This window comes from Convolutriloba macropyga, chromosome 15, assembly GCF_964194025.1.
Source record: "Convolutriloba macropyga chromosome 15, txConMacr16.3, whole genome shotgun sequence".
Taxonomy (NCBI): domain Eukaryota; kingdom Metazoa; phylum Xenacoelomorpha; order Acoela; family Convolutidae; genus Convolutriloba; species Convolutriloba macropyga.
The window spans coordinates 18,884,304-18,897,860 of record NC_134482.1 but is presented as its reverse complement, the minus strand read 5'-3'; the positions used below and the strand labels follow the sequence as shown (position 1 = coordinate 18,897,860).

The 13,557-nt window shown below is 34.4% G+C and overlaps 1 protein-coding gene across 3 annotated transcripts in view; it reads right to left on the bottom strand.

Annotated features, from left to right (window-relative positions):
• LOC142353961 (chymotrypsin-like protease CTRL-1) overlaps positions 1-7,427 on the bottom strand; it is a 66,693-nt gene extending 59,266 nt beyond the window's left edge. Inside the window, exon 1 of one of the 3 annotated variants that reach the window (XM_075406197.1) lies at positions 7,085-7,427. The gene's annotated coding sequence lies outside the window, so the exon portion shown is untranslated. Of the gene's footprint in view, positions 1-1,220; positions 1,402-7,084 lie in introns of those variants that run through there. The other 2 variants (XM_075406196.1, XM_075406194.1) reach the window with 2 other exon arrangements.
• Between the last annotated feature and the right edge of the window lie 6,130 nt (positions 7,428-13,557).

Below are 13,557 nucleotides of genomic sequence, written 5' to 3'. Positions count from 1 at the left end.
CTTTCTAGTAGTCCTATTATAAACAACTTTCATTGGCTCTCTGGCGTGGCATTATCGAATTTCATTGGTTGTTTGTTGAACGCTGTGTATTTTTTTGAAAATTTTCTATCTCTTCATCATTTGGTAGCCAATTAAGTCAAAAATGTGGATGAGTGGGGTCGGAACATTATGTGCGCAGAGAACACACATTACCGAGCCTCCTTGTTATAACAACAATTTATTAATGAAAAAAAATATCGTTGTGCTTTAATATGTTCTCTAGTTTTTCCTCATGAGCAACTCTTCTCTTCGTACCAAACAAAAAAAACTGACTTTTGCGCTGTTTTTATCTAGCAGTTAAAGTCTGCAGAAGTATTCCGCTGAAAAATAGATGCGAAATCATTATTGGCGTTAAACTCCAGAGGGTGTCAATCCTCAAAATATATACTAAACAAATTAACCTCAATTTTACTTAAAACCGATTTCATGTGATTTTCAAAGGTTAAATTTGCATCAATTTGTATACAATGATGACTGCAATTTGATCAGGTTTTGTAAATTCAACGTTGGAAAAAAATTGGTTTTGGTTCTTACTTATTTGTAAATTATTATAACTCTGCTTTATCTGCATTTAGCGTCAGTTTGTTCATAATCAAATACTTATCCACTGTCTCCAATATTCTTCCACCTTTTTTGAAGCGTTTTTGTCTCATATTACCAGATCCATCACTTCAGTCAGGTTAAATTATTTTTTAATCACTTTTCTGAAAACGCGCTACAAAGTTATACACGTTCAGTTCTATTGTGCAGAGTGTTGAAGAGAAAATTTAATTTTCAAATCCGTACACTAAATTTTGTTCCTCTTTAAGTGAGAAATATGAGTGACAGACATTAATGCGAGATTTGCTACTAGAATCCAAAGAGCGAAAAAAGAGGTTTCATCAGTGCTTTTGACAAACGCTGATTAGCAGTAGTTCTTGTAGCAGTAGTTTCTAAATTGCTCGTTAATGGTCAAAAATGAGAAGTAAAACCCGCTCATGATCGGAGAAGATCAACCCTGCTCATGTGCGGTTTTAATTGTCTGGACAGTTATACTATACAAGAGTTATTTTGTTATAGAACATTACTGGTCGTGGACTCACGTGCCAATAATTTTTGAGTGTTTTTTTTTGTTTTGTAGTGAACTGATCGAACTCTCGAACTGGAAGACTGCTCAGGGTCTTATTTTGGGCAAATTTTACGCTTTTTTGTTCCCAATTAAACGATGAAAATAAAATAATACGGAGACTTTATTTATCGGCAAACAGAATATCGGTATATAAATTTGAACCAAAAGAGTTTTGAGTTGAACTATCCAGACATTTATTTAAAATGATTGTGAAGTTTGAAAGTTTGTTCAACATTTTCGCTTCAGCATTTTGTTCAAACTCTATTTGTCTAATTGTTTATATTTGTTTACAAACGTCACTTTCATTGACTCAATGGCACATTAGACCAACTGAATGGCAAGAAATTAATAAGCCTTCACTAGTGCAAACTTCATTCACAATCAGTCACCTCAAAAATACTCTGAAGTAATTTATGACCGATCGCGTTTAAACTTTGCAGTTCAGAATAATGAACTTGGGTGCGTCTTAAGGCATCGTACTCGTGACATACGAGTTCTTGAGGGTGCAAATACAAATCTCCAATTCATCTAATGTTTTGATTTAAAATTAAGAGTAAACGCTGTTTATTAGAGCAATGAACACATATCCACCCAGACTATAGGCCTTGTTACAAGGCTTATTTCATTACTAATTCAGAGTTATGATCATATCACTTTTTACACTTATCACTCTTGTACAGAACTTGGAAACTTTGTCGTTAATTAGTCATTTTTTCGTGTTCGGTACTTGTTACTAAAAATATATTAATTAAACAGATCCCAGGGTTAGCTTTTCTTATGGTTTGTGCAGTTGACGAGAAATATATATTGAACTAGTCAGAAATTTAGCACCTGTTTGAAAATCTGCAGTCTTTCAAAAAATGCCGAAATTGGGCAAATGTTTTTACTGCAAATCAATTGAACAATTAGTGTCAATAATAAGTTTTTTCATTGTATTAGAGATACTGAGTGAGGGGTTTTCCAGACTCCTTTGTCAGGGAATAGCCAGAATTTATCCGTAAAATCGACCAACAAAGACCAAGACTTTATTTGAGCACATTTGTTGCAGTTACTGCAAATTTAATGCTCAAAAAAGAAATACCCTGATTGTCGCTACAATTGTTATGTTTTCCATGGCTCCAGCTTTCCCAATTTCTTAATCCGTGGGTTCTTCGTGTATTTTATGCAGGTGGATTTTGTTGCTCGATCAACTTTCATCAATCCATATTTTTTCCTGAGAGTTAGAGAAAGTAATTTGATTACGTTTTATTCTTCTAACTACTGATTTTTTCAGCTGTTTAAATTCTTGCTTTACAAAACCACGTCCTCAATTCGATTTTTCATGGACGTTAAAAAGTAGAAAGAAATTTGAATATTCTAAGAAGAGATAGCTTCCCAATATAATCTCAATCTTTAAAAAGAACCTTAAAGGACTAATAACCTCGTTTTTGCGTCGCGCAGCTAATAATAACGTAATTGCGTAAAAATTGGTAGGAAATTACGTTGAAATCGAAGAAATTTTTGGTAAAACGAAAAGTGTTCTTAAAAACTCGAAAAACACGAATTTTGAAGAAATCTGTTTTAATTACAATTACGCTTTACGGTCTTTCTATTGACGTTACTCATTTGATTCTACGTGAAATACATCGAATGGCAAAAATTCCTTGCACAAAAAATAAGGGAGCAAAGTTCTCATTGGCCTTGTTGAACATACGGGATCTTTTGTATCAGAGTATGCTGATCTTAAATTGAACTTGTGCAGTGATAAAATTAATTGTTGGCCGAGTGTTACTTCAACTCTGTTAGTAGAATAAATCATTTGTTCATATGATTTCTGATATTTCAATTCATTCTTCTCAAAACCATCGTATCATTGGGTTCTCTTTCTCTCTCTAGTCTCTATCTTGAGCCCACCAAACATTTGGCTAAATAAAAAAAAGAAAACATTGAATTCCAAAATGTTACACACCTTAAAAGTGTCAACAAAATGGCAATGTACAAATTCTAAAATACATAAAACAATAAGAATATATTTTATTTACAACGTTTGGAATACTAAAAACATAAAAAAAGTATATTGGATAATAAGGAAATTAAAAACAACCAAAACTTAAAAAAGGTCCCTCAACAAATCTTTCTACTCCAATGCCTTTGGGTCCTTCAGATATTCCTTGAAATAGAAGTCTTTCAAAAAACCTTTGATGTTTTTACCCTTATCAAGTTTTTGTCTTTGTACATATGGAAATTCATTGTACAATTTCATGGCTTGCAGCATCAATGATTTATCGAGGAATTCCGAATTGCTTTTCATAGCCGGATAAGTTTTTCCCGTTCTCGCATTCTGTTTACAATTGAAAGTTTGCAATACATTGTTGTTACTAAAAGCTGGTAATTGTTTCCTAACATATTTCAAGAAAAATACCATACATCGATATTTGAGAAGGAATTCAACAGGCATGATTCTGTTTTTTATTTTTAAATCAGTCGAGCGATCATACTTTTTTCTTTTGAAACACACTTTTATTCCCCAATTAAGTTGTTTTTCTAATGTTATCATGAGATTTTTTCTGATACCAACGAGCATAAGAGATGAGTATTGAATGTGACTTAAAACAAGCGCGTTCAATAGTGTTACTCTAGTTTTTATAGGAAAACAGTTCCTTATATCTTTCAAGATTTTGATGCTGCACGCCATTCTGGAGAGTATTCTTTTGATCTCTTCTTTAAATTTTAATTTGTTGTCTAATATTATTCCTAGATATCTTACCGACGACGATTCTCCTATGTTCACATCGTTAACATTGAGATAAGACGGAGCTCGTGCATTTTTTGATGGAGCAAACAACGATATATTCTGTCTTCTTATTGTTCATCAATAATTGATGTGATTGGAAGTAATAACATAGTTTTTCAATACTTTTTTCCAAATAACTTCTGGCTATATTTTCATTAGTATGAGAAGAATAGAAAAAAGTGTCATCGGCGTACTGGATTACTTGACAATTGTCATTATCAATAGCTCTATGAAGATCATTCACATAAATGTTGAACAAAATTGGTCCTAATACTGTCCCTTGTGGCACACCTGTGTTAAGTAAAATCCAGTCGGACTCAGTTCCCAAGAAAACTACTTTTGAGTTCTGTCTTTCAAATATGATCTAATCAATTGTGTAGATGTTCCGTCGAATCCTAAACATTTCAATTTTTCTATTAGTATTTCGTGTGAGATTGAGTCAAATGCTCTTGAGAGATCGAGGAATGCTCCACAAACCGTATTCTTTTTATCCATTTCAGTTCTTACATATTCCATACATTGTAGTATGGCATCTGTTGTGGACACTTTTTTCCTATATCCAAATTGTTTGTCATTAATTTGGTTCCTTATAACTTGCTCAAAAATTTTTGCCAATGCGCCGGTTACTGATATTGGACGATAGTTAGTGGGATCTTCTGTGTTTCCTTTTTTATAAAGAGGTGAGACCAAAGCTCTTTTGAGGTCAGTCGGAAAAGAAGACTCAGAAATAAACTCGTTTATCAGAAAACAGAGAGGCTCCGCAAGGACCGACTGGGCATCTTTCAACGCCCATGCGGGAATTTTTGAAGGACCCAAAGGTTTGTTCACATTCAAACATTTTATTAAATCATGGACTTCTTTACAAGTAACATATTTGAAGAAAAACCTATTTGCATTTCCCGTCTCAGCTGAGGACAATGTTTTATCAATTTTTTTACTTTCGCCAAAATATTCCCCCAAAACTGAAAACTTGAAGTTCAAAAGGTGTGCGATGTCTTTTCCGTTCGTAATAAGCTCACCGAAGCTGTTACGCAGAGTGTCTATTACAATTCGTTGTTTTTCATTGTTCCTAACTTCTTGTATAAATTTCCAGCGACTTTTTTCTGTGTTCAGAGAAATAAAGTCTTTTAACAAGGAAGCTTCATTTTCTGATTTGAAATTTTTTCCAGATAGGAATTTATTTCTATTCAGGAAAATTTTCGGTTTATCATTCTTCACAAAACAAGATTTCAATGGTGCATGCACATTTATTGCTTGCTCGACTATGATACAAAATTGGAACATCATTTCGTTAGCATTTTGTGACATCCAGAAAAGACTCCAATCTGAACTCCGAATATATTCCTGGAATTTTTCTTTAGAATAGTTCTTTTTGTCGAAGAAAGTTTTTTTGATTGGCATTTGATTCATTATCATTTTTTCTTCCAATATAGCAACTGTTCCGTAATGATTACTATTCAAGATGCTCTCTGTAACAAAACATTTTTTGAAGTTTTGTGTGATGATATAATCAATCAATGCAGTCTTGATACTCTGTCTTGTCCCTGTCTTTCTGTTACATGACACCAACCCGTACGGAATAAATAGCGTTTCTAATTTTCGTTTATCGTTCTTCTGAAAAAAGTCAATATTGTAATCGCCCATCAAAATTATTCGTTTTTTCTCAGCTGCAGCAAAGTCAATTCACAGAGCCAGTTCTGACAGAAACATTTCAGAAAGCTGTTTGGTCGGGCAGTACAAAATATTTATCAAATACTTTTTTATTGAACTCACATTCTACCCAGATGCTTTCGAAACGGGATTCCGAGATGGTGGTAAGATCTGAACGTTCTTTAGGTTTGAATGATCTTGGTATATAGAGCAGCAGACCACCTCCACTTGTTTTGTCATGTAATGAAAGATTCCTATCTTTTCTGAAACATTGGAAATTTTCACTGCGTACTTCCCAAAAACGGATATCGTCATTCATTTTGAGCCATGTTTCTGTCAAGCCAAAAATTGTGTTTGTTCCCAAATCATCCATTAATTGCTTTAAAGTGGAGTTCTGACCAACAATAATTCTACAATTGAGGGAGAAAATCTTAACATTATTCTTAAAAGACGCGCCTACTGTTTTAACGCACTCAGCGTATTTCAGAACTGGCCCTGGGTTTTGTTCTACATCTCCACATTGAATCATGATAGAAGCCTTAACTATTAAGACAAAACAAATAATTAATACACGGGAAAAAGAAATTGGAATGAAATTAAAAGGCGTTCCCGATGTTCTATTGTTTAACACGAAAAGTGGCACCTCATGAAAGTTGTCGTACACCAATTCACTTGAAGATACAATTCGTGGAGATAAAATAAGTAGAATAATGAGACTGATTCTCCATTTCCATGAAGTGCTTTCCCTAAACATCGATATCAAATTTGAAAAATAAAACAAGCAATACATCATCTCGCGTTACTATACGAATTATTAAAAATGATTGTTTCCCCTGGTGTAGTAATACGTTTGGTTGAATGGCTTGCGTTGAAATGAATGAAATTTATTTCTATTAAACGAATGGTTGAAACTGCGATTGTATTGAGCGTTTGCAATAATATTGTTTGATGTGAGAAGAAAGTGTCCTAAAACTGCATTCTTTAAAAAAGGTACTCCCTGCTGGTAAGTAAAATGTAAATCATCGTAAAACAGATAGTTGTAGTGGGGTAGTTTCATCATCATTTGATGAATGGGTAATAATTTCAAATTCATATTATTAGCAGAGTTTGCATAAATTTCAAGTTTTTTGTTGAAAGCAGATATTCGTTCATTAGCAACAGAGTTATGATTTGATGACTTGATTGGTGGGATTTCCAATAGCAAGGAGATTTGCGTTTAAATTTGTGAGATACTACTTCAACTAATTCAATGTATTCATTGAAAAGGTTGTTCACATCACGATTTTTTTGTTTTAAAATCGAATTGGTTCCATCTTGCAAAACAACAGTTTTAAGTTCTTTCTCGGGATATTTTTCTAGAACAGCTATCTTTTCTTTTGTTGTTGATTCTCTATATGCGTGAATGCAGATGCCTTGCGGTATTGAGTTATCATTGACCAAATTCTTAACCAAACTACTTCCAAGTAATAAAATCTCGTGTTTTCTGGAATATTAAAAGTTGGAAACGTTCTCACCTTGTATTCGTTATTTAAATTATGTGGTACTTCCTGATCTTTTTTGTATGTTGCCTGATCACCGTCCTGTCTCATTTCTTTGATGTAAGTGCTGCATTGTATAACATAATTCTTTATAAGGTCATCTTTTTCTTCAACTGTTTTGAAAATGTCAACATAAATTTGATAAAGTTCGCATTTAGAGAGTTTCTCGAAGGATTGGAAGGATAACATTGCGGTAGAAATGTACAATTTGTTTATTTACAGATGGAACAATATTAACAATAAGGGTATAATTCGTAAAAGCAAGCGAAATAATGTATCTAATCTAAGCAAAAATCATCTCATTAGAACATGGAGGTTAAAAGAGCAATTCGAGTTAAAACGTAGAAGCAACTGTACAGTAAAATGAAACGTTCGCTTGGAATCATGCTACGTTTCCATGCTATATAATTTGTAGTGGTATTGCGACGTAGATAAAAATTAAGTAGCAAGCTCGTTATGCGTACTTTCTATTTTAAACTGCATACGCGACGCGAATCCGATACTACTCAAAACAGACACATTGTCTCACAATTGCCACACAATACACTTTAATTATCACATAGCGCACTCAGCACTTAAAGGACGAGGGATAATCGGCATCGAGCCATATTGAAAAAGAAATAAGCATCGAATCATCACGGAGATGGAAAAGATGTGTAATCCCCAAACTTACAGTTCTTGCAAATGAAAGGATCTCAATTGACAAACTCTATGAAGCAACACCTGACAAAGTAATAATACCCCCAGAACCTGAAGAAAACTTTGAGACTAGTACTGCCCAAAGTGAACAACAAAACTGGCCTAACAAATGCCGAAAGAATGAGGCCACCGCAATACTGTCTGGTGACCGACCGTAGAAACTATGCGATACTAAAGATGTTTCTCAATCATACTTGAGTTTCGGTGTAGAGGGGCGCACAACCTTTTGTTCCAAAAAATCATACTAAGAAAAAGATAAAAAAGGGAAACGAAAGAATTTTGGGATATTCTAGACAGCATCCTCACAAAACAATGCGACAACATTTGACAGATACTTTTTTGCATAAAACAGTTTTGCATGAACATTCTCTCGGTTTTGATCTTGGTGACCATGAGGAATCAATAATACGAGATGTTTTTATTGCGAATAACCTTGACGTCTAAATGTAACGAGAATTGTTGAAAGAGGCAGTCCCTCCTAAAAAAGCATAGAACTGACCGTCAAGGTCAAGATGGGAATACAGAACCAATCGAAAATAGCTGGAACATCCGACTATATGGTCAGTACAACGCGCACGAGTGCATCTTTGAGTGACATTCCAGCGCATTTCCAAATAACTATTGACAGAATCAACACAACAAAACAGCAGTGGGAAGCCTACAAAATGTCCTAAATATTGAAACTTTTGGTCTCCTAACCATCGCCAGTCTTGTCCAGATGAAGGAACGCTATGTCAGATTTGTTGAATAGGAAACCATTTTTCCAATAAACTGAGAGTGAACAATGAAGTGAAAGTGAACAACGTAGCAGATACTCCATCAGAAGCCATAAATACAGCTACAACTGCTACCAAGGCAGAGGACCAAGTCAATCAACTAGATTATTTGACACACAAACACAATAATTAAAGATGAAAAACACAAGATGCAGAAACTCAAAAACAGAAGAATCCGACAAGAAGTTCCGAGAAATAAAACCCATAAACCTTGCAATCCAGTTGGGAACTGTCTCAATTAAAGCGTTAGTGGATTTCGGAAACGTTTCCGCTATGGTCCATGAAAGTCTAGCAAAAGCCATCACGAATGCAGAAAACCAAACTTATTGGTCGAAGGTCACCGCAATGAGTGATTTGAAGATAGTTTCAAATGAATTAATCAAGACTTACAAGTGGCTTTTGTTGGTTGATCATGTTGTCTTGATTAATTCATTTGAAACTATCTTCAATTCACTCATTGCGGTGGCCTTCGACCAATAAGTTTGGTTTTCTGCATTTGTGAGGGCTTTTGCTAGTCACTTGCAAAGTTTTATCAATCAAAAAATCAAAATAGCTAAAGAAGAAGACGGTAATCGTCTTAAAGTTGGAAGAGATCGTTTTCTCAATAGAGTCTAATTCTGATCCAATCAAAACAAATTAATAACATTACTCGAAACCAATATCCTACGAAAAATGAAAATATCTTCTGGTTTTTCTGACCTCATATACCGTATCGGTAAGTCTACAACACATCCAGTGAAATCAGCATTTCAGAAAAATTATATTCCAACACACCAAACAGGATGTAGAATCCCAGTTAATTTAAAGCACCAAGTGAACAATGTGCGTCAAAAACTAATGGACCAGAAACACATCGAAAACAAAACCGTTGTTTTGATAAAAAAAAACTATCTCCCCAATTGTTACTGTAATAACAGATAGAACTGTAACGCTTGGCTCCAGAAAATGAAGAAATTAATTCACATCAAATGCCAAAATTTTAGATTCTTATCGACGCAAATCAACGAAGAAATCTTACTTCATTAGGCCTTAAAAACACAGAATTTTTTGTTGATATCATTTTTGTCAGTCGTAGATCACAACCACAACATTTAGGGAGTATATGTATGCCTAAAAAAACTCGATGAAGACAAATTCAGAATAAACTTACCTAACTGTCACTAAATGCCAAAACCGAAATCAAAAACTGAGGTTATAAATTTAGCTAAATTATAACCTCACTCGAATCTCCTCTTGTCATCACTTGTCATCTGCTCACTGGAATCTAAATCATCTGCCATTCTCACTCTTCCTGCACCTAAAAATCTTAAACAATTAAGGTCGTTTCTAGGTTCAGTCCACTAATTAGGTAAATTTATATCGAAATTATGACAACTATGTAACCCTCTGTGTCTTTTCTCACTACGCATACAAAAATGGAATGGACAGGCAAACTTGCTACATTTTTCCAACATATTAAAAATCAGGTTGCACAAACAACACAAAACACTCACTATAATGCAAACTTTGAAGCGCGCGTCAAATAGGATGTATCTCGCCCTGGTTTATGAACTTCATTAGAACAACGTTCACACACTGGTTAGTAGTCGCATTTGCGTCAAGTTACCTTAATAAAAAGGAGGGTATATTATTATGGAACTGAAACATCTTGGAGTGGCTTGGTTTGTTGAACATAATCTTTTTGAGAAAACTTTCATTCTCATTACAGATAATCAAGCATTATTAGCAGTAGTCAAAGAACGTTGCTCGAACAAATCTTATAAAAGTAGATTAACACGTTGGGTAGATGGCCTCTTATATTTCGATTTTTATTAATTTAGTTAGGCCTACTTTATGTTTAAACCTGCATTGATGACGCGAATCCAATACTACTCAAGAAAATACACTGAGTATGACAGGCCTGTTTGTGTCTGCATCATTTATTTTAGTAAATTTTTTATCAATGTGCTTGATAAATCTATGGTTTTTGATTATTATAGTTAACAATAAGATAGCAAAAAAGTCAGGCAATTACAGGAAAATATGACAAAAAGCATGACCATAGCGTTTAGTCTTATCCATTCTTCAATTTTGACGCTCACTACGCCTTATTATTATCAATATTTCATTCCAAAAAAAATCTCGAGAAATTGATCAAAATTATGTTTCTTAATCGAATTCCTAGCTCAAAAAGTGTTGAACGCAAAAATAATAGAAAATTAATTACAAAGTTTCTTGAATTTCTTGAATTTTTTCTTGAAAAGTCGAGTTTGCAGAACCAAGTTGCTTCTCTAAATCAATATAGATATTTTGCAGATCACATGCAAACGTCATCAATCCGTTTTTTTATGAGAGGTACAGATTTCTTGCTTGGCTAATTTTTATTCAGAGCGCATGACTTTTTGTCTTGAAAAACGGGATAAACAGCTTGATCCCAGATAAAATTTAGTCACTGAGTACTGCTCTTTCAAATTACTTTAGCTATACATTACACCGAATCAGCTGTGAGGACAAACTCACGGTGCAAATAAAATTATAAGTGGTTTTTACCCTCCCCCTCTTCCCTCACTCCACCTCCCTTCAGACCCCTGATTAGCCCCCTCTCAAAAAATCAAACTTTCCACACTATCAATTCACCTCACCGCCCGGATAACGCACATCCTAAAATGTTTACGCACTTTCCTTTGTTTTGTTTTTCTTTTTTTATTTCACCTTATGCTAGCCTCTCTCAGACCAAAACAGATACAGCTGTAGCAAACAGTTAGAGAGCCATCTGCTTGACGGATGAACAGACGGGTCTAAAGGTTTTTCTAAACATTGGTCGGCACTGTTCACAACATTGGATTGCTTAACTTCTGCAAGTAACCTACACTTTCCATTTATTTGCGTTGGGAATTCTATCTACTTACAGAAAAGAAAGCAATGAGCAGATTCTTAACTTCGCATCTAATCACAAATGTTTGAGTATATAATTTTGAAATGATGAAGTAGAAAGAACAAAATTCGTTTCAAATGATAGAACGCATTTGTTAGCTGTCTTCTTACGAAGAGGAGAGCACAGCCTCTAGTTGATGAAGTCCAAAAAACATAGAAGAAAGCAGCCAAAGAAAGTTAAATTTGAAGAAAAATGTCAACTAGTTTGACAACTAAGTCAATGTCATCTTCACATCAATTAATTCTTCAATATCATTATTTGCATTTTGGATATAAAAACAACTGCTTTGAAAGAATGAGTAAATAAGGTATTTACACGGTCGTTGCTCTTCCGTAAAGTGGAAAATCTGATTAATAGACGGAATTTCTAACTGGTTTACTTTTATTTTTGCAATATAGCTGTGATTTGCTATCTTTCCATGCTTCGTTTCCCCGAGAAACCTTACAGGATATTTTAACTACTTCCAACACGAGTTTTTTTGAACGTTCCCTTCTCGTTGTTCTTTACTTTTTCTTACCATAATATCGTATATTTACAGAAACCATTGTGCCGTCCAACAAGGCGTACGTGGATTCATGTAATGTTTTCAGCCCATAACTTGTTCTCTTTGTGGCTTTGAATTCACCTTTTTTCGTTTCGCTTGTTTCTACTTTTGACTTTCTTCTTTCTGTTGTATATTCATCAAGTCTCAATCATCATCAAGGAACTCTTTAATTTTTGGGGGGTCAATAAGTCATTTTTTGAGTTTAGAATTGTTCGTCTTTAAAATAAATCGACATGAATTTTGCGTCTTCAATCGTTTTTATTCTCGACCTGTGTTTCAGTTTCAATTCTAGCTGCTTTGTAGTGAAGAGAAACAAATTTGATTAGTAAAATACTAAAAAAGTGACTTGCAGTAGAATAATTAAAGAACTATCCATTTAAAGCTTAAACATTACCAAACAATATTTTGTATATGGTAGAAATTCAATTTTAGAATTATTACAAAACCATTAGGAAACAACTGCCACTTTTGTGACATTTATTTTTGATAATTTATTTTAACTAATTAATTTATTTAGCGTTTTCTATTAAAGTTTAGTATTGTTTGTTCAATCCATTCGTGCACATAAGGCACACTAGTGAAAAAGAATGCACAATTATTGCATTGAAATTCGTCACTTAAGTCGTGATAATAACTTGCGACACCCATTAAGCATTCATTTCTTTTGTCGCTCGTATTATCTGGACAACCCCTCTTATATAAAGGACTGCCGGCATCGCCGAAACAAAATCTGGTACCAGAGGTAGCTGGAACTGCACATATGTTGTGATCCGGACATAGTTCCAGACTCCAACTAAGTGGATACATAAAAATGGTGTCAAAAACGTCGTTTGTTGAAGTTTTTCTGGCATCTCGAATACTTCAGTTGATGTCGAACCCATACTGACCAAATTCAAAGCCTCCATTTCTTCGTCAGTACCCTCCGAGCAAAGTTTAATAACCCGTCGCTTAGCAACCGCCCGTTCTAAACGAATCAAAGCAATATCAAATATTGGTACACTGTTTAAAATTTTAAACTGCGGATGAACAACAATTTTATTCACATGAACAACTCGGTTCCCCAGAGTAGCTGGATTTCCAAAAACTCCCCTTTCTACTTTTATTTGATCGGGGGTGAAAATAGTTGAATCGGGGTACGTAACACACGCAGCTGAAGTCACGACCCAGAATCTGTCAATAACTGTTCCACCACAGAAGTTCTGGATCGTAATCCAGTGATGCGATAGACGGAGTCTCACGTAGAAATCTTCGCCCGAAATCGGAATGCCATTATTGATCATTGCAATCCTTTTTTCAAAGATATTCCATGACAAAAAATTCGGTTTCTCGGAAACTAGTGATAAACTTTTCGAAGTCAAAAGCGCCGCAATAAGTAGTATTTGAAATTTTGAGAGCATTATAGAGTTTTACCACAAGCTTTTGAGATAGTAAAATTATTTTTAGAGAAAAGGTTGAAATTTGAACAACTGAACCAAACGCACGTATCTCTCCAAATGATTAAGCTAAACTTACTCAA